The following is a 22,014-nucleotide window of genomic DNA, read 5'->3' as shown; positions in this document are numbered from 1 at the left end:
TTCCGGTTCTAAGTTTGTGTGTAAGATGTATGCTGCTGTTGCAATACTGGTAAATTATCTGATGTTTTGATTCCCACTGTCAGGATACTATAATGCTGGAGCTGTTATACTGATAAAATATTCTTCATCTCTAACAGCAACTTTTTTCAAGTGCTTCTTCCCCCTTCTCCCCTGGTGAAATCCAGATTTGTTCCTTCTCCAATGAATTTACTTGAGAACAGTTAACATTTCCAGTAATGTAAATCCCAAATAACATATTTTTCTCACAACCCCAAGCTAAGCATATCCCAAAAGCAGTTGGGGAAATGCATTTTCAGGACCTTCAGTATAGGTGAAAATCAATTACAGTATAACATAACTGTGCCTAAGCTGTGTGCTGTAGACTCCTGTTGCTTTGGCTAAGATGCAAAGCAAGCAGAGATGTGCCCACTCCTGACCAAAAGCTTTGTTGAGAAAAGCCCCAACACAGACATCCCTGCCTCAGCAAAGCTACATTTTTACAGGGATTGCTCATTTATTGGGGGGGATGGTGTGAATATATAAATTCTACGTTTGCCTTCAGCATTGCATATTGCATTGCACACAGAGATGCTTCATCAATAAACAAACTATGAACACTCTGCTGAAATATTTTTAGAGAGAGCCTGTGTTAGGAGGCTTGCTGTGCTCAATCACACTGGCCTTCTTAGAGAAGGACAGCTCTGCAGTTCCTGTGTGCAGGTGCTGAAAGTTGTCACATCCATGCTTATGTACACCAAAATCACGGAGGCATGGATCTTCAAAAATACTTCAGAGCTCATCTCCTTCTTTAAGTGCCTCTGCTGAAGTGGCAGCAGTATTTTCACAGTGATCAGCCAGCTGCAAGTGAAGCTGGCAGGTGCCAGTTTGCTGGGGGTGAGTTTGTGCAGGCCCAACTAAAGCAAGGCAACACTGCTCCTTGTTGTAAATTGCTGAGCCTGACACTGCATCTAATTTGCATCTCTCAGCACCAGGATGGTGTTAGCACACTCCTCCCCTCTTCTCACACTCCAGTTAGTTATTTCTGCCCTTGAATTGCTCTTTAAATTGTGCTGGCACAGCTGCATGAGTACTCAACTGAACCTGGAAACCAGGACAAACAAAAATTAATCTTTTCAGCAATCTTCCTTTTTTCTTTCTTCGTTTCCTTTGCTTTTCTTTTTTCCTTTTCCTTTCATTTTTTGACCCTTCTTTCCTCCCCACTGTCTCCTTCTCTTCCTAAATTTATTTCCTTTCCTTTATTTACATCGTTCTTTCACTTCTTTTGCCAGAGCAGTTCATCAGTCTAACTTTCTTTATAATGAAAACATTTTTAATTTACCAAAGAAGTGGTGCTAGACTGTGATAAGAATGCTTATGCCAGTTTAAGAAACAGTTGTGCTGAACCATACCCAACAAAGTGAAACCAGCCATATCCTGTGTATATTACAGCACCCACCTCCTGTAAATGCAAACCTCAACTCCAGATTTTAGCAGCACTTATTCATTTGTCTGCAGTGACCTCTGCTGTAGTCCTTGAAAGGCTGATGCTTTTAAAAGCTTCAGCCTAGAATACTTTTGAAATCCCTACTCTTTAGCAGTTGTTGTGGTACAGAATAACAGCTTAGACATGCCCACATGGCTTCAGGCTCCACACCCTTATGGTTACTGCAAAAAATAACCCTGTCCTTGGCTGGAACCAGGACAGCATTATAGGGATTATTGAGCAAACTGCTCAAAAAAATCAACTTAATTTTTCTTACAAAGTTTCCAAATGGTTGTATGCTTATAATATGTCAATACAGCTCATGACATTATTTGTTTTTCAATGATGTGCATGTATAACCCAAGTTTTAACAATTTTAATGTTAATGGCTGAAAAAGACATGGTAAAATCTGTCTTCCTTACATTTTATTCTACATCTGTATTGATATTTCTAGTAAATATGTATTTATACACACACACAACTATACACACACACACACACACACACACACACACACACACAAACATATATTAGACAAAGGCAATTTGCACTTCCAAAGCATTTAGTTGTTATATTTAGTCAGTCTTAATCTCATTGTTGTGTACCTGAACATGTGGGCTTGTTCCTGAACTTGGAGATACTTTTTGCACTTGTCCTTTCACTTCTACAGATCCTGTAAATTCACATTCCAGAAGCTTACAGACATGTGGCTCAGTCTCTGATTGTACTGCTCAGGGATGCAGAGTCCTAATGCTTTTTGTTTAGACAAGAAAATTAATCAAATATCAAGTGGAATCACTACTGTCTTTTATTTTCATTCTGAATATATATAGGCTTTCAAGTGATGACAAAGACATGTATTGACTTCTGTTTCTACTAAGCTAATTTAAACCTTACTAAGGTCAAGATTTTAAGCACTGATTAATGCAATAACATTCAGCAAGCAGTGTGTTCTTCTTCAGCAACTAGAATGAGTTCAGAGAATTACTTGTGTTATAAATGCTCTCAACATGTTAAATATTTTCAGTTACCTTTTCATTTTGAAAATCATTCCATTGGTTTACTTTGGCTGCACAAATAGCTGCATTGAACATAATTTTTAATTCAATCGAGTGATTTTAATGTATCCCTTCATAAAGAAGGGAAATACCACTGAATGTCTTTGTCAAGAGGAGCTGAATTTCAGTATCTTGCCTTTCTGGATGAAATGTATCCCGTTTCTCCAATTTTAGGCCAGGTTGTCACAGAAATACCTTATCTCAGATATTCCTTTCTTTTTTTACTTTTAGCACAGAATATAGAAAATACCTCCCTGACTTCAATTTTGAGTCTTTCTACTTGATATTAAATACACTTAGATTTACACTACATGTATCAGAACAAACGTCCCACATACCAGTATTTTATTCACCTTTGAACAACTGGTTAAGTCTCAGCTAATAACAGCAGAACAACTGACAGCACCTGGATACTGATTTTATATAAATGACAGGTCCATAGCACAGAAGTTGAACTTTCATCTGTGGTGTATGACAAGTCCTTTTCAAATGAAACAAAAGCACCAGTTCAGTGATTCTTGTACAACAGAAAGCATTTTGGAGGAAAAATAACTTTTATAATTGCTGTAGTTAATAAAATTTACAACTAGTGATTTATGCCTTGGTAAAGCACTTACTGATCCTTCTAAAGATCAAATTTACCTGAGAAATACATCATTTGTGAAATCTGCATCCTGCAATTATTTCCTGCTGCTCAAAGGTCTAAGAAGTCCAGGCTGACACAGAAATGCTTCTGAGCTGGGATGTATCTGTTTTGTAAGAAGAAGAAATTTCTGTTCTTACAACTGTTTCTTGCAGCTTCCTGAGACATTATTTAAAATGTGTTGCAGCTTAATCTGATTTATTTGGGCTGAAGTCCATATTAACAACTACATTAAGTCAATACTTTTGAGAGACTTTTTTACCTAGGCCTATAGGGACAAGACAAGGGATAATAATTTTCAACTGAAAGTCGGTAGGTTTAGATTGGATGTAGGGAAGAAATTTTTTATGGTGAAGTTGGTAAGGAACCAGAACAAGCTGACCAGAGAAGCCATGGGTGCTTCATCCCTGGAAATGTTCAAGGCCAGGTTGGATGGGACTTGGACAACCTGGTCTGGTGGAAGATGTCCCTGTCTAAGGCGGGTAGGTGAAACTTGATAATTTTTACAGTCCCTTCAAATCCAACCCATTCTATGATTCTACAATTCTATTTCAAGGGGTGTACTTTGAAATAGGGGAAAAAGTTTAGCCCAATATCTGTAATTGCCTGGGACTTATTTTTCCATTTATATCAGCAAGAGAGTGATGTTTTATATTAAGCAGATAACATACAGACACTTTTGTTTGCTTAAAAAAAATCAACCAGATAGTTTGGTAAAATCCATTAATCAAAGAGATTGGTTTGGGTCTGTATGCTTAACTGCACCTTTTTTCTCCCTCTTTCTTTTAGTTTACTCTGACTTCTATTTTTGTGTTTTACATTGAGTGTTAGATTTAAGCAGTAGTGAAAATTACACAGCAGTGGTTATGTTCTCCAGGTTTTGAATTTAAATATGCTCCATGATGACTTGCATTAATATAATTCAAATTCATCTCTCTCTTCACAAATAAATTTTGGTTCAGATTAACTCAGCAGGCACATAAAGCAGTTTTCCAACCTTGTTGATGCTTCAGATTACTAATAAAACAAGCCTAATAAGTTTAAAATTTTATTTAAAATGTTGCTTTATTTTATCAAAATAAATATTTTTAGAACCTATAAGCTTAGGGAAAATGAAAAAAAATAAAGACATTTCATGATCCTAGCCATAGGAAAAACAGTCTCCAAAACATTTCTACTGAGAAGGATATCCTGAAGGCTTATATTTTATCTTTCTCTAGAAAAGAGTAAGCTAAGTTCAGTCCAGGTTAAGACATTGCTCTTGTTTTCTCAGATGCAACCTACCTTGTATCAAAGTTCCATAAATGAGAGCAGGTTTTGGTCAGTGCTTTGTGATATCCTTCGTGGGTGGAATTTTTTTTTCAGACATGTTTACAGGGACTGGAGAACCAGCATGGAACTCTTGACTTCAAGGAAAATATGCTGTACAAATTCTAACTTTATTAGATCTTTATTAGATTTATCAAAGCAATAGTGTAACTCATTTTCACTAAAAAAATGACTAGCATTGGATCCTTTATTAGTACAGCTGAGTGAAACTCTCTTTGCAAAATTATATACTTGTCAGGCAAAAGAAGAAAAAAGGTTTTGAAGGACTAGAAATTATACTTTCAAAACAACAGTTTAATTTTGAAATAATTCTTCAGCACTGCAGAAATATCTTGATTTGGGCAAGATATTTGATAAGAATGAAAGAAATTGATTCACAACACTGCTGCTGGTCCTACACCACAGAGTGCAGTGGTTAGAATAACCATCTAGGAGGTGGGAGATCAACACTCAGATCTATCTGAAACAGGCTGAATCCAGAACATGGATTTAAAAGAATGTTTGTTATCTCCCCTGTGTGTTTTAAATAGCTAGCAAATGCCATATTTGATGCAGAGTAGGAGAGTATCAATAAAAAACAAATGATCTCAGAATACCAGCACTCAGAATATTGGTAGGGACATTGGCTTAGGAATTTTGTTTTTAAATTTCATATTAAATGTAAAGACAGAACTTCTACATACCAGCTAAGTATGCCAATCAGTCCTTTTGTCACAAGTGTTACCTGGGAGGAAAAAAGGTGAGGCTACCAGGGCCTTCCATCACCACCCACTTTCCATTTCTGCACAGCTCCTGTGCAGTTGCCAATCACCCACTCCTCAGTAGTATATGGTGCCCTGGCTTCTCACTCGCTCCTCTACCATTAAAAAGCACCAAAATTGGAAAAGGGAACAGGATTATAGGTGTGTCAGGGTTGCATTTCTGCTCTTCTGTTACTGACATGAACATATCTATATCATGCATCTTGGCATAAGTGTGTGGCACCAACCCATAATTCAGTGCAGAGCCACACCCATGCAGAAAGGAAGGAAAGAAGCTTCTCTTCTACTTGTCTTCATGTTTGTTTTCATGGAATCATGGAATTGTTTGGGTCGGAACTGGCCTTAAAGACAGTTCTTCTCCTTTTCCTTCCCTTCTAAATTGTCCTGCATTGTACTTTCATCTTTAGTTCATAATTTGAGATTATAATACTGTGGACTCATAAAGTATTGATAAACAAAGCTTTATTCTTTACTTGGTGCATTCCTAAGACAAAGGTATTTCACTCACGTGAACAGTCTCACAAATACATTCCATAAACTTGGCCCATTAGAGACTGGAAAGGGGCAGGCTAAGAAGAGAAGCAGGAGAGGTGAAGTATTTTAGTTCTACAAAAACACAAAATAACCTCATACTTGCACTTCAATTTCATTGCTGTAGCATAGTAGAGAGGGAAGGAAAGGAGAGGGAATATCTAGAAGTCTCCTCTTGCCTGTGCATAGAGTTTATAAGTAGGTGTGCTACAGACATACATGTAAAAAAGAAAAGTTCTAATCCATTGACTCAGATATACAAGGGTTGTAATGTGGTACCACAAGGATCCTATGTCTCTTCCAAAGCCATATTTTTCAGACTGATGTCTCTATTCCCTAGCACAACACACGTGCTCACTGGTTGTCTTAGACACTAAACTTTATCACCTGAAGGATATATGTAACACTTCCTCAGTATCTAAGCAGAAAGGGACTTCATTATCAGTAGAAGGAAACAGCATTCTTTCCAGACAAGTCACTGAGTGACTTCATTCATGTATCTAATTCATCTGACTCAGCCTAGACAGCCATGTCTGTGTTCATTGCTCTATTGTCTTCTACAGTCAAAGGGCATAGATACTGGCTAGAAATCAGCATTCTGGTGTGGGCTCTTCAACCCCAGATCCTTATGTCAATTTAGCTTTAAGAATTTTTAACCTTATTAAAAATACCTGTATGAACCACTCAGACCAATTCAAGATTACAGGTAGGAGGCTGTTACTGTAATCTGATTAAAACCAAGCTCCTTGGAGCACTGTATTTGTACAGTGTTAGTCCATGGCCACTTGGATTGGTACATTTTGGTGTGCAGATTCTCCTCGAATCTCACCATCTGTTAGGTTGTAAAGCTATTTGCTCTTCAAGCAAATTAGACACTTGAGAGGCTTTACACTATAAAAAGAACTATTTTTTCCCAATAAAAGTCATGTCTTCCTAATAGTGATGAAAATCAAATAGGGGTATATTTATCACCAAGGGCTAACAGTTGGAAAAAAGCCCTCCTTTTTTTGTAGTATGCTAAATGTTTTACTCTCACTCTTTATTTGTTTTATAATTTCTCTCAAGGTAAAGCAACTGAAACATCTCTGTACAGAGATCTCTGTACATCTCTGTTCTCTGTCATAAATACAGGACTTTTGTTTCATCTTTGTGGCTCCTCTTGTGGCTTTACTCATATATCTGATGTTTCTTTTCCAAGTACTTACAAACTACCAATAAAATTTTGGATTATGAATTATCTCACCTCTTGATAAGTATCTCTGGTTTGGGTGGAGGCTGTTCTTGTTCCAGTCACCAGATTCCATAAAGGAATGAATGTATACCTTGTGTAAACTGAGAGTTGATGGTTATACTCAATAATTCTAATAGATGTTCAAACCACAAGAAAACAAACATATGTGTCTAATAATGGGGAAACATTTTTAGTAGGAAGCATGTGAATACTCTTTCCTCTACTTCTTTCACTGTTTAATATTGTAGAAATTAAGGTACCTGTTCCAGCAAGTCTTCTGTGATAGCTGTGAGGTTGAATTCTGGCTACATATTGAATCCAGTTAAACAGAAAATTAGTCAGGTCTGTTGGTGATGAAAGCTTCCTGAATATTGGGCTGTGTTAGCAAAATCATAGCCAGCAGACTGAGGGAAGTGATTACTTCTCTCTATCCACCATTCATGATGCCACAACTGGAATATTGTTCCCTCCCTGCACAGCAGAGAACAAAGACCTGGAGAGAACCCATCACAAGGGCACCAAGATGATGGAAGGGGGAAATGTCAGGAAAGGATGACAATGCTGGGTTTGTTCAGCTTGGAGAAAAGGCTAATGAAGGATCAGTTTTAGTCTTCACCTATGAGAAAGGGGCTATGGAGACAATGAAGGTGCATTTTTAGTAGAAGTATACAGTGAAAGAGGGGATTCAGTGGTCACAAGCTGCAGCAAGGGAAACTAAAACTAACTGCAAACAAAGAACAGTGACTGTGAGGGCAGCCAAGCACAGAGATGGGTGTCCAGAGAAGCAGTAGAAGACTCAGTCTTGGATGTAACTCAGTACTTGACCAGGCAAGGCCCTGAGCAATCTTACCTTACCTTGAAGTTACCCCTGCTTTGAGTAGAGGTCTAAATTAGATGATCCCATTTAGTCACTTCTGGTCTGTATTACTCAATGGTTCAAAGCACAATGCTTGTCAAAAATTAGGAAATCTATAGAGAGAAAAGAAAACGTAGTTTCAAGCAGGAGGAAGCACAGCACTAAAATACGAAAATAAATAAATAAAATTTTGCAGTTTGACAATATTTTATTTGTCTTTGTTCCTGTCCTTCATTGAGCATATGTTATGGTTTAGACCCAGCTGGAAACTAAGCACAACACAGCCACTCACTCAACCCCTCTCTCCTCCCAACCCTCAGTTGAACAGGGAAGGGACTCAAAGTAAAACTTGTATGCTAAGAACAGTTTACTAATTGAAAATAAAATAAAATAAAATAAAATAAAATAAAATAAAATAAAATAAAATAAAATAAAATAAAATAAAATAAAATAAAATAAAAATGGTAAAATATAATGATAATAAAAATGAAAGAAACAAGTGATGCCCAATGCAACAGCTCACTACCCACTGACCAATGCCAAAATCCCCTTCCCAAACCAAGATTAGGTAACTTCCGCCAGTTCATATACTGGGCATGGCATTCTATGGTGTGAAATATCCCTTTGGTCAGTTCCTTTTGGGTCACCTGCCCCAGCTATGCTCTGTCCAGTTTCCTTTGTGTACCTCCTGACTGGCAGAGCATGAGACAAGAAAAAAAAGTTGTTCAATTAGGATAAACATGACTTAACAGGAAATCAAAACTACTGTTTTGATCGTTGTTTGTAATGTTACCAACACCATCCTCACTCCAAATCCAAAAGCACAGCACTGTAGCAGCTACTGAGAAGAAATTAACTCTAGGGTAGCTGAAACCAGGACAGTGTGTCCCACAGATTGCAATCTATTTGCTTAGCCATGTTTTAAGCCCTACTGACAGAAATAAAAGTATTACAGATTTATCACTGCATAAATAAGTTTTTCAACAAAGAGTAAAAACAATCTCTCTCATCAAACTAGTGAGAGAATCCAATAGGCATCCTCAAAATTTGAGATCAACAGCTTAGGAAGATTTCCAAGACAATTTCTGCTAAAGAAGTTCCATTTTCACTTAATGGGAGTGAGGACAGAATTTTTTCTTCCCAGTCATCTGGCGAGAAGTTTACACTTGGTCTTTCATTGAACATTTACCTTTCTTCCTTTGATATCTGTTTTGCTTTTAGTTTCTATGAAGCATGTTATTTGACTTTTAATTGATGTATCAAAAACGTGCAAGGTTAGTGACATATTCAATTACTGTGGCTGAAAGTATTATTATTATTTAATACAATATAAAGAGGCTCAAGAATCCTTTATTTTCTTTTAATTATTTCTGATCCTCCTGTTCTTTTATCAGCTTGAATCAGATTTATCAACTTCACACTAGAAATGAACAAGCAGCAGTACATCTTAGAGATTAATGTAGTTAATAAAAATAAGTGATGTTAACATTTTTAGCTAGTAAACCACAATGGACCTTATTACAGCCCTATCCTAACTAATGTTTAATGCAATATTTTGATAAATTTCAAAACCTGTAGATGTTTTGAAGTAGTTATAGATCCAAAAAGCCTAGGTTTCTGAAAATGTAATACTATTTTACCTCTGAAAGTGGTAAATATTTGATGTATATCTTATTTTAATCATACAGTAATGATTAAATTAATGACTTTTCCTTTATTTCTTTCTTATTTAGTATTTCCCCAGATTATGTCAGCTACACATACATATATTTACTGCCTTTTAGAGCATGACTCACCTTTTCTTTCTTATATATAAAATTTTCACTCTCCAGAAATCCCTGAGTAGGTGCTCCTGGGTAGTGATGCCTGCAGCAGACTTTCTGAGAGTAATAGGACTGTGGTGGCTGTGAGCCATGCTGAAGCCAGTATCAGTCAGCTGTGTCAGACTCAGCACTGAGCACCTTGAGGAGCAGGTGAACTGACCTTGCAGGATTTATCACCAAAGAACTTTGAAATTAGTGGAAAAAGTTGCACATCTTTTGTAAAGTCCACGAGGTTTTTAAAACCATCGTGAAAATGAAAGGCTTTTTAAAAGTGTCCTGGGTACAATAGAAATCCAACCTGAGAGACTGTTTTTGTTGTTTTTTGTTTGTTTGTTTGGGGGTTTTTTGTGTTTTTTGGGGTTTTTTTGTTTGTTTTGGCTTTTTTTTTTGTGAATGTAGAGTGTTTTCTAAGAGATAATTGATTGATTTAAAAATAAATAAAACACATTGTAAAGCTTCAGTTGACTCACCTCTTTGGAGAGTTAAACTTCACACAGTTCCCCTGTTCTCTCTATGGCAGGGGCAATGAAACAAGGACTTGCTGCTTCAATTGGAGTTGCTCAGAGAGAAAGATCTGAGAAAAGAAGTCAACAGGGAGCCTTCCACAGGATCCTTCTCATGCTATCCTGACCTGCCTGCAGCCTGTATATGTCAAAAAATTGATTTTGGCTGGAAACTGTTTAAACACTAAAGCAGGCAGAGAGAAATATTTGGATTTCTGAAGCTACAACTTTCTTGTGCTTTGCAATTTGTAAACACCATAATTTCTGTTAATTACAACTTTTTTTTTCCTAGATCATCCACATTTCATTATGTCTTTACATGCTGTTTTTTGGCAGCTAGATACTTACTAAGATTACATGGTATGAGAAAGCAGGGCTGTTTTCCTCCTGGCACTAATGAATGAACCTTTTCTAGCACACAGGTGCTTTATTTGAAAACTTCTAAACCTTTCTCTGGGGAGACAAGATACTGTTCATGTTATGGAGTTTGGGTTTAGAAATAAATAATTTCTGAATGTGTTCTTATGAATAGACATTTTTATTATTTGGACAGTCAAAATAATGAAGGGGAAATATTAACTAGAACAAAAGCATGGTTAAAGCACACATCCATGTACCCAAAGGAATACAGCCTTTCCCTGTTCTCACAAAAAAATGATGTTAAATACTGCTCACAGTAAGTATTTGTTATATTCTTGTTGATGTCACTTCTTCAGTCCGAGGTTTATTGCTCTACTCCAAAATAAGAACCATATTGTGGTTGCAATTGTCAAACTTTTGAATATCATTGCCACTGTCATTTTGCAGTGCATACAGAAAAGGTTTGCAAATTCTCTGAGACACAAATCAGCTTTGGTTATCTTTCTGTCTTTCACATAAATTAATTAACCATGATAACACAGATTTTTTTTAAACAGCTTTTTTTTACACTTCTAATTGCAGAAGCAAAAACTGAGATGTTTACTAATAAAGCCCTATAACTGGCAATTATGTAAATTTTATGGGTTTTAAATTATCATCCACCTGCAACATGCCCAGTTGCCAGTGGAGGTAGGTTGCTCTTAAACATTTAAAAAATCTATATACATTATTCATGCTTTGGAGATCTGTCTTCTGGCTTCAAAGGTTGCAAAACACAGCATGAGAGAAAATAATGTATCAGCAGTGAGAAATAAAAGAGCTCTGACCCTTGCTATCTCTGTAAAGACAGCAAACATTCAGGAAGGATATCTTGTACTGATCTCCAATTGCATCAGGACTTCCTCAAGAAGAGTTTTTATCTATTACTATTATTATTATTATTAATATTGATGCTGTTGTTGTTAGTAGTATTAATATTATTGTTTTCTCTGCCCTTTCTTTTCATATCCATCACTAGAGGAGGTTCCAACACTGTTGTATTGAGCATATGGCAGAATAGATTCCCTATAGCAAAAGTGCAGACATCAGAGATTAAAAGTCCAGTATAACCAGTAATCTTGGCTAATGCAGAAATCAGACTCAAGGATTTTTTTCTGCGCTGTTCTGATCCATTTTATACAGTCTAGCTTTAAATTGTATTGAGAATGAACTCTAGATATTAGACTTTTCTAACTAAAATATGTTTCCTGAGAAGTTCTATTAAAGATTTCTTCTGAACTATAATATTTATATATTATAAATATATAATTTCTTTATTTCAAGTATTTTAATTAAGAAGCACGCTTTTTGCAATGAAAATAAGAACTTGTAGCTATAAAATATATCAATATTGTTAAATAAAAGAGTTCTGAAATTTCCCTTCCAGGGAATGTGTTTGTGCATTTAAACTAATTTAAATACATTTAAGTAGCATTTCACTGATAGACAAGCAGAACCACAGCAATCTAAACACATTTCTGTATGATATTAAAATGTGTTTAAATACATTTAATGGGCAAACTGGGAAAAAATTTAAAAGTCAGTCAACTGTGTTTACAATAATAAAGAATAAACTGTAAAAGGAATTAAGATTTCATTGTGTAGCAGCCATACAGAAATGAGAAGAAAACAGTATCAAAATAACAGAGTAGCATATTTTAAAAGAACATAATAAAAACACTTCTAAAACATCTAGCAAAATTGCTTGTAAAATTTAAACTTTTTGCCCAGGACCTTGAGAAAAGAGAGAAAATATTAAGAATATAAAAGACTGTAGCAGGTCTTTAAGACTGGCAACTTAAGCAGGAGTTTCAGAAACCATGAGAACCATCTCATCATCCTGCCCAGTGACAATGCTCGCTGACATCTCTGGTAAATACTTAACTGAGTAAGATCAAAATTCCACACTTTCTTCTGCAGAACAGAACCACACTGAACCTGCTCTGGTTCATACCTACATATAACAGGAAGGAAGAAAAGGGAAAGGAAAGGAAGGCAAGGCAAGCAGAGCTCTAGGCTTTCTGCATTGAAGCAGCTCTGTCAGCCTGGTGTATACCAGGCAAGAGTGTGACTGTAAGCACAGCTCTGGGTGACAGACCCAGGAGACCCTGCTTCTCATGAAAATTGAGTAACTGCTAAAAGACATCAGCACATGAGAAAACAAAGTCAAAGCCATGTGCAAGGTACTGGAAATGTTTGCTGTCTCTCGCAGTACAATTTCTCCTGTATTTCTGTGAAGACATATGGCCAAAATCTGGTTTTCTGATCTGTTGAGATAATAATAATAATTACAAAATATTAAGCTGTTCCTAAAATATGGTGGGAGGTTTAGGGGTCTTTGGAGCAAAACCTCATGGCAAATGGGTGGGGTTCCAGTCATCCTCCACTCTAGCCCTAATCCTGTATAACACTTGAAGAAGTTTTAAAGAACATGTAATTTCTGTCCATATCTTAGAACAGAAAGTCTTTCATTTGGTCTTCTACTCATTCCTTTATTGATAATGAATCATAATTAGAAAAATTAACACCCACTGAACAGTTATACTGAGCAGAATCTAAGCCACAGCTTTCCATTTCCCACTAGAAGAGGAAAATATTTCATCAGTCCTGACAGATTTGTTGTCTTTTTAAACTGAAATAAATCAGCTCGCTGTTCCTTTAATAATTTTGTTTTCCTTCAGCACATTGCTTCATCTTTTAATGGCAAAAATTCTTGAATAATTTTAGTAGATAGATCTACTAGTGAATCCACTTTGGCTTAATGTAGTAATTTATTTGCTTAGGCTTTTTGTGAATGTTATGTATCTCATTGGAGGCTATTTAAACATCTGTTTAAACAATCCTCAACTCTTGATTTTTCAGTAATCTACTCAGAAGATTTTTAAGCTATTTTTTCTGTTACTGATGTCCTATGTCATATGACATTGCTACTCAATGTTGGTTTTTAATTTGCATACAGAAATCCTTTTATTTTTGAAAAAGAAAAAATAATTTAGACCAATTTCCATTTTCATGAAATGTATTTTCTTCATTAAATGAATTGCTACTACAGTAATGAAATTATTTTTTAATAGACAACCATAGTATTCAATTCAACTAAGAAAGTTACAGTGCAAGATCACAGTGTGATCAGGAAATTAAAAATTTATTTATTATTTATTCTCTTAAAGTGAGTTTGTTGACAGAAGCTCCCATGAAAACATAATTCATGAGACTTACACAGGCAACTCTCTTGTAAAGTCATTTACAAGATTCTCATCATGTAAAGTCAGGGCTGCTCCTTTCTCCACTGTGATTTTCAGAGGTGAGGGCTCTCACTTGCAGTTCCTTGCAGACCTCTTGGCATTACCTGTTCCTACTGCTATTGTCTAGTTGCAAAACTGCTGCTGCTGATCCTTACACTTCCTGCAGACAGAGAATTGAAGATGGGCAAATCAAAGTTTTATAAAACAATAAAGTCAGGCAGCATCAAATAAGCAACCTGTTTCCACAGCAGAAGAGCAGTTTGTTTTAGTGGTTTTCAGATATGAAAATGAGTTTTAGTGACAGACTGTACTTGTAGTACAAGGAGGTAGAAGAAAAGTAACAGAAACTCAAAGAATAAACAAGTGCAATATTGTTCTACTACACATAAACAGAAGGTAAGGAATTGCACAAACAGAAGACAGGTGTATCTCATGGTTATTATGCATTTGTATGCTGGTGCTCTTTTCCCAGCCCACCAGTAAAATGTGATGGCAAAGATTCAGTGTACTTCACTTCATCGCATTTCATAAGCCCTATTTCAGTTACACAGGACAGAACAGGTAAAAAATTCAAACAATTCTTTTTAACTTGGGAGTTACTAAATTTGGTAAATTAGGTTCTAATCTAACCAAGTCTGAATCACATTATAGTTTTTAAATTATTTTAACTGCGTAAAACCTTTATAAACCTGCATGTGTCTAACCATCTTTCTAATTCTCAACCTCAATTACTGAATTATTGTGAAAGTACCTTAGCAGCAGGCTACAGTGCTCTTTATTAAATGCAGGCCCTCAGCTGAGATCACACAATATATGTAGGATATAACATGCCTACTTTGATGGCAATAAAAAAATTCCTGTGAATTTATTCCTTTCAAGATTGTTGTCTAAAAGAGAGAAAGCAATAATGATTATGTAGTTGTAAATGATGGGTTAGTTCCAGTTCTCCAAGTGCAGCTAGAATATAAAAGGGCAGGAGCAGAGTTAGCAGAAATTAGTTCATGCTGTTGCAGGTTTGGATGGCTCATAGAGTTCAGCATAGTGTAAATCTAGCCCAATTTCCTGTCTGTCTATTTCAAGAATGGTCTACAAATCTCTGCTTGCTCTAAATAGCAGTGAGGCAAGCCATTTCTTAGAATATAAACAGGGAAAATACATCAAGAAAAAAATGCAGAAATGTCAAATACAAGCCACATATTTGAAACTATTTCTTAGTCTTGAGGATCTTTTAGAATTTTTCTTTTTGTTTTATTTTTGGGGTTTCTTGCTGACAAAAGCAGCAGCAAATCTGGTTGTGGAACCATTAAAATGTACAAGGACAACTTACAGGAAAAAATGTCTGAGATTCGTGCACTGTGTATAAGAAAAACAGATCTAAATGGGGTGGTTTTGCAACTGATATTTTTTCCATCTCCAGGCTCCACAACCATGTCTAAAGAAAAGCAACATAATTTTTACCAATGAGAAAATTATAGAAGTGGAAGCCACAGCGTAAAGGGCCTGTGCCAGGCATAGAGTATGATTTGTGACACAAAGTCATTCAGCTAATCAATAAAGGAAATCACTGTCTCCTTGTACAAATGTGAGACTTTGAATAAATTTCAATGCAAAATGCAAATTTTGCAATTCAAACAAAATTGCAGGAGTAACAAATGATAGGTAGAAATGGTACCTAGGAATCATACTCATCACTCCTTCATTATTCTCAAACAATTTTCATTTAATCCTCTTCTTCTACCTCTGTGTGTAGTATTCTATCAAGCAGATTAGAATGAGACTTCTGGAATTTTTAAAGGATGTTTTAAGATGGTGCTCAAAAGTGATGCTGTTGGTGTCCTCATTACCATAATTTAAGGATGACAGATTTTGATTGCTTCCTTATGCTTGTTACACCAATAACATATAATAAATCTGGATATAAAAACAGAGAAACTGATTTGTGGTGTCAGAAGCTTAAGAATATAATATAGTTTATATTATTTTGCAAGACATGTTTAAAAAGGAAAAAAAAATATTGGCTTTTAAATTTGAAAACATCCTTTCCCTGAAGAAGGTGGATACTTACATATTCATGAGAATCTCTTATCTACAGCTCTGTGTTCTTGTTCAGCCTTCTCATTGATCAGAAAAGGTCAAAAATTTGTGATCAAAAATTCAGCTACACATTGTCTACGTCTGGCACTTGGAAGTTTTCATAGTTGGATGGGTGTTTAAGCAACCTGGTATAATTGAAAGGGTCCTTGCTCATAGCAGGAGCATTGGAAGTAGATGATCTTTAAGGTCCCTTCCAACACATAACTCTATTATTCCAATAATTCAATATGTCTTATATGAGTTACAGTTAAATTGTATACATTCATATATAATTATACAAAATATCATATTGTATATGAATGCAATATTATTAAATATCAAATAACCAAAGTTATATGCTTTAATACCCTTCCTACAGATAATACTCAAATGTGGTAATTTCAATATGTCTCCCTGGGGTCTCTAGATTGGATAACCTTAAGTGTCTTTGCCAGCCTAAAAGATTCTCTGATTCTAAGGCAAGTAATGCGATATAAACAATTGCGTACCAGAGCCTTGGGAAAAGCAGCTCCTCCATTGACATGAAAGTGAAAGAGCTGGGATAGTAATTTGCAGGAATCTTTGGGGTTCAGACACATTATATGGCACATCATTGCAAGCAAAGAGAGCGTTCTTGGCAGGTGCTGCTGCACAGGCTGGTGCTGTATTGCACTGTTTCACAACAAAATAGAGTTGGTGGAACAGGGAGAAGAGCACTGCAAAGCACACAGAAATTTAGGGACTAGCTCTTTCCAAGAAATGGGAGACCTTGACATTATGCAGCCACATTGAAATCATTCTGAATTCAACTACCATAAACACAAAAGTATATAATTTGCTAAGATGAAACATGTTAAAGAGAAAGCAAAGCAGCTAAAGATACAGGTGCACAAAAAGGAAACAAACAAACCAGTTTCAATTAGCATTTAGATTAGGTTTCAAACTTTCTTTTGCCCTCTGTAGCTCACCTCTTCAGCCTGAAACCAAGAACTTTGGTTGTCACAAGATCTTTACATCCTCATATAAAAACACGAGTGATTCTTTAGTTTTCTAAACTTTAGGCCTCTCTTTCAGATTTGTTCAAATTAAGGACTTTTTTCCTCTTCCCTACTGAGGTGTTTCTTAGGGTATTACTTCAGGTTATGCTGAATCAGAGCTGAGTGGTGTCTGTGAAAAAAAATACAGAGCTTTCATCCTTTCTTACCCAGGGGGGTGGGTTTCTGCTCCTCGCTCACATTGGACTCAGGATGTGTGCAGCCAGAAGAGGGCTAGCTCAACTGACTCATCTCAACACATGTAACTGCACCTTAACTCAAACTGAAAGGAGTATGACCTGCTTGCTACTCAGCCTGCAACTTGGAAAATGCCTATATAGCTGGTCATAGCCCTATTAAGACTTTAGGTGTCTAAATGAATTAAAGTACACATTTAGTGATCCCTAAAAAATAGCAAGATTTCTCTTTCTCTTATTCTTCAGTCATTCATCTCTCCTGTGTTCCCAGTGTGTGCTACCAGGGCATGCCAGAACCAGTGCAATGCATTCACCAGACCGTTCTGTAAGACAGTTGAACTGACAGGTTGGCCAAGACTGATCTGAATTAAGCTAAAATTATTTTTCTTTTGTGTTACTAAGGTTTTTTGCCCTAGAGAATGGTCCTAAGCATAAAGGTTCCATTGGATTGAAGCAGAGAAAGGACTCACAGAATCCTTTCTCTGCTTCAATCCAATGGAACTTTTCACAAAGGTTTTCACTGAGGCAGATGCTGCTTTCATATGAAAGATGTTGGGCATTGCTTCTTAATATTAATTACTGCTTTCTGATGTTTGAATCTCAGAAGGTGCTTTAAAACGGCATAACAGAAACATTTAAACAGAATGCTTCATGGTTTTTGAAACATTTGTCATGTTGACCAAAATTGTTCTTGAAATTCAACCTCAATTCACATATGGCTTCATCCACTCATGGAGCTGTACCATGGAGAGGAGGAGAGGAGGATTTTCTATTTAAAAAAAATTAAAATTAGCTCTCCTCTTCTCCCAGAGCTCAATTCTATGTATTTTACAGAACTTTTTGCAAAGAATTTCTCTCAAAGTGCATCTTCATGTCTGTGTCAGGTTAAATGCAGGACTCCCAGCACTACAGCAAACACACTCTGTCTTTGGAAGGCTTAGTTCTTTTATAGCTCAAGAGGACAGAATTAATATTGTCCTTGTCTGTGGTAATTTTATCCTAGATTATCATGATTTTATTTTGCATATCTTGTAATGTCAGCTAGTTTAGCTTTACTAAAAAGATTTACTGCATAAATGTCAGATGAGCAAACAAGGACTGTATGAGTTCAATAGATTGCACTTGTCTAAATTCAGCAGTGGATTTGGGAATCTAGCAGTTGGCTTGTATATAATATAAAGTATAAAACATATGACAAAGGGATAAGCAAGTCCACTGAAATGCACAGAAAGTGCAAAACCACTGCTTTGGTCCTCTTTTAAAAAATTCTTTCTAATTTGACTCATATAAATTGAAAACATCAGTGAATATCCAGCAGTGTAAAGCTCTGCAATTGGTTGAAATGTTTTTACTCACTAGCAAGTTTTATTCTAAATGCATAGACAAATACCTTGCTTGGTAGAGGCTTTAACACTTTGGCAGTTCTTTAGCTTGTCAGAGTCCTGCAAAAACATTAACACAGGGGTGTTGACTCCTGTGAAACAGGCAAATATTATTATCCTCCTTTTACACACAGGCAGCTTGCGAGACAGAGCTGTGGCTTGCTCAGGCCCAAGACCACACAGCAAGCTGGTGGAAGCGCCAGCACTCGGATTCAAGCATTCCTGGATCCCAGCCTAGTGCACAATCCACTAGACAGCCTGTCTGCAGCCCTTCTCTATTGCTGCATGAAGCTACCCAGTTTTTGCTTTATGAATATATGACTGTGAAAAATTATGCTTTTTGCAAGTGTTTATGGGATTGCTTCGGGGCACAGTTTCCCTATTGCTGCTGGAAAATACAGATTACTTTAGCAAAAATGAGGGGGAAGGGAAGGAAACATACCAGAATAAAATGACAAACCAACTGGTTTACAACTAGACATTAAAAAATTGTATAAAAAACTCACAGTCAAAACTATTGTTTAGTTTTTCTGACGCAACAGAAACAGCAAGGAGGTTACTTTATTGTTTTCACCTGTAAGGACAAATTTTCATGTTTCACTACAAAATAATGAAATCACATGGACCTAACTCACATGGACCCAACTCACATGTTCAGGAAACAAAGCTAACAAACAATTGTTTAGAACTGATGAAAAGTTTTTTGGCTGCCTCTGCAAAATGCAGCTGCAGCCTGAGGAGCAGGGAGTAACCAGATCTTCAAGTGGGAGTGATGGAGCTGCACAGCTGCTTTAAATCAACACTGCCTCGTCACTAGAAAGTACCTATCCCCATCCTGCATCTACAGCAATAAAAACATTTGTGCCTCCTTATCTTGCTGGATAAATTCATCTTCACAAATCATGCTACACTGGCATGCACTTATTGCAGAAGGAAAGAAATGCAATGATAGGGTGTTTGGCTAATGTAATTTTTGGAAGTGACATTTGTATGCCAGAGATTGAAGGAGCACTTCAATTAAGAAACTGTTGGAACTTCAATTACAGGAAGTCATTCTTGCTGCCCAGACCACTCTAACAGCTACGTCAGGGAATGATTTTTGCCAAAACTCAGGAGATAATGCTGCTTTATGAATATTTCCTAGTGATTCACTGCAGCTCATCAGTTTTAGAATACTAGTTCCCCATAATTCAGTTCTGGTTGATCTTAAGAAAACAATGGAAGGCATCATTACAAATCCTATACATAATAAAAGGCCAACTTCACAGTTTTAGGAAACCTGCTTTTGAAATAAGAGCAACTGCTTGCTACAGTCCTGGTCTTAGGAACTGCTGCTTTCTGCAATTCTGGTCTCACAGGCATTTACTGCTAGAGCCAACTTCGAAAAGCAGGTGTACATGGGAAGGCAGTGAGGAGTAACTAGAGAATCCAGGGTGAAGAAAAGCACAGTTCTGCATTGGGCTAGGGAGAAAAGTAGGACTCTTCATGAAACCTGTAACTCTTTTTTTGGAGTATTTCGCCAGACAGATGTAGAGCATTCTTTCCAAGTCTCCTTCAAAAAGGTTAATAAACAGCACTTCATTATGTTGGCATCTACCTCCAGATGATGCAGATAATGCTGTTTCGCCTGCAGTGTGATATTAAACACCTAGATCTGAATTTCTGCCTCAGTAATATGCTGTAAACTCTGCTGAACTTGTTCTTTTCATCTGGTCTGGCCTTTTTCTCATTTCTGCTGCATCTTATTTTCTAATAGGCTACATTGGCTCTTACTCTACAGTACATCTACACAAGAAAATGACATAGAGGTGGGGCACTGGCCTATGACTACCCACTGCATAAGTGTTAACATGCTTCCTTGCGTATCCTCAACCTTTGGGCATTATCCCAGGCATGGTCTGGGGGATCACGCAGGACAAGACACTCTCCAAAAGTCAGTAGGAACTAGGAGAGTAGAGGGAAGATGTTTGACTGTAGGCATGACAGACATGGGACTTACATTAGGGGCAGACAACTAGGGAATTTTATTTTTTTTAAGGAATTTGTGTGACTACCTTTTTTTGCCACACTATTTGTCCTTTCACCAATCTCAAAAGAAGAAAAGTAGACCGCAGCAAAAGCTTTGTTTGAGTAGGTTTTCACATGTTTATGTCTGGCATTATTAGGATTTTTATTGTTTTGTTTTAATATAAAGTATTTAATGTTGCTGTGCTTTTTATAAGTTAGAGGACTCAAAGATTTAGGTTTTCCACACTAGAAGCTAATGCAGCCTGTGATGATCCTAACTCCCTGCAGGAGTTAATTTCTGAGCTTTGGGCAAATACTGGGAAAAATATAGTTCCTGCACAGTAAGCATTGCTCTTTGGCAGAGGGATCTCCTATCCTTGAGCAATGAAGGCTTTGTACCCTGCTCATTGTATATTCCTTATTTTGCTTGAGAAATAAAGATGTCGTTGGGGGTGATATAATCTTCTCAACAGGTTAAAAAATTCTTTGAACAATTTGTATCTTCAAGGATATGCAAACCTTGATCTGGAATGAAATGCTGTACTACTTAGGAATAACTGATCTTTTTATTTAATATCTAAAAATGTACTTTGAGGAGTATTAGTTAAATCTTGCATTAACTCTGTTGGTAGTGAGTCAGAGAAAGATCAGGTAGCTTTCTAAAATAATAGAAATTCATGGGGGTATGAGGATTCCTTTAGAGGAAAGGAGAAGGAGGGTGGCTGGCTCTGGAGTTAGCCTGGAGGTTGACAGTCTAGTGTAAGAGAGTGAGGTACTGAACAGCTGTGCTGTGGTCATAGAGATGTGGCATTCTGAGAGCAGTAGCTAATATCCACGGACTTTAATGCTGTCCAATTACCAAGAAAAAGAAATAAATTGATAAGAATTATAGACATCAGACTCCTCCCTTTTAGTGAAGTCAGTAATTCAGATAATTTTATAAAAATTCACAAATCTGAGCCAGTATATCCTTGTTCTATGATGGGCTGTGAATACACAATTTTCATGTAATTCCTATTGATATGAATAATGATGAGAGGCAAAGAAAGGAACATCAAATCACCCATTGTTCCTTTTCCAACATGGCCATGCTTCCAACAACTGGGAGCTCAGACTCTCTTTATGAATCCTATTTGAAAACACTGCTGCAAAATGATAGATTTCACCAAATGCCACATTCAAACAAAGGTTTTTCTGAGAATTTATCTAGTAAAGGAGCAATGGCATTTGCAGGCATAAAAAACACTCAGAATCATTTAAAAAAGTGGGGGTTTTTTTAAAGCCGTAGATACACTGCTGACTTTTCAGAAAGGTTAGAACTTTGAGATTCAGAATCAAAAACTGATGTGACCTACATAAAAGAATCACTCTGATTTCTTAATTAAACCAAGCTGTAACTGCACACTTTGTTAACAGGCACCAAAAATTATGCAATAAATCTTATGACTGTCCTCCAAG

General features: G+C 36.5%; 1 long non-coding RNA gene across 1 annotated transcript; it reads right to left on the bottom strand.

The window, feature by feature from the left end:
- Positions 1–13,789: 13,789 nt before the first annotated feature.
- On the bottom strand, positions 13,790–18,615 carry LOC135301311 (uncharacterized). The gene is made up of 3 exons (XR_010363061.1): positions 18,558–18,615; positions 16,905–17,103; positions 13,790–14,023 (listed from the first exon to the last, which is right to left on the bottom strand). It is a non-coding gene; the product is annotated as an uncharacterized LOC135301311 (long non-coding RNA).
- Between the last annotated feature and the right edge of the window lie 3,399 nt (positions 18,616–22,014).

The sequence above is a fragment of the Passer domesticus genome, chromosome 5 (genome assembly GCF_036417665.1).
Source record: "Passer domesticus isolate bPasDom1 chromosome 5, bPasDom1.hap1, whole genome shotgun sequence".
In the NCBI taxonomy this organism is placed as follows: Eukaryota; Metazoa; Chordata; class Aves; order Passeriformes; family Passeridae; genus Passer; species Passer domesticus.
The sequence above is the reverse complement of the archived record's forward strand: the minus strand, read 5'-3'. Positions and strand labels throughout refer to the sequence as shown.